The sequence below is a fragment of the Octopus bimaculoides genome, chromosome 28 (genome assembly GCF_001194135.2).
Source record: "Octopus bimaculoides isolate UCB-OBI-ISO-001 chromosome 28, ASM119413v2, whole genome shotgun sequence".
NCBI lineage: Eukaryota > Metazoa > Mollusca > Cephalopoda > Octopoda > Octopodidae > Octopus > Octopus bimaculoides.
In genome coordinates, this window is record NC_069008.1 from 2,799,089 (window position 1) to 2,799,726 (window position 638).

Consider the following 638-nt stretch of genomic DNA (forward strand, 5'->3'; position numbering starts at 1 on the left):
AGCTATGTATATGTGTACATATATTTTATGCATGAATGGATGAGGATAGCTGTGTGAAAAATTGCCACACTCTAGCAGTTAAGGGAACCTGTGGAAGAGGTAGGCCCAGGAAAACCTGGGAAGAGGTGGTGAGGCACGACCTTCAAACATTGGGCCTCACCGAGGCGATGACTTCTGACTGAGACCTTTGGAAATATGCTGTGTGTGAGAAGACCCGGCAAGCCAAGTGAGACCTAAATCCAAGGCCTTTGCCAGGGGTGTAGCCAGCCCACTTATGCGTATTAGACACTAAACTTCACTTGCGAAGACCTGTTGAGGCAAGGGAAATCGAAATCGAACTAAATTCGACAACTGGCACACATGCCAATGTCGTCTTCTTCATTGGACACGAAACTCGGCTTGCGAAGACCTGTTGAGGCAGGTGAAGTCGAAATCGTAATGGCATCTGTGCCCAGCGTCGCCTTCCTGGCACTTGTGCCAGTGGCACATGTAAAGACATTCAAGCGAGATCATTGCCAGTGCTGCTGGATTGGCTCCTGTGCATGTGGCACGTAAAATACAACATTTTGAGCATAGCCGTTGCCAGTACCGTCTGACTGGCCTTCGTGCCGGTGGCACGTAAAAGCACCCACTACACT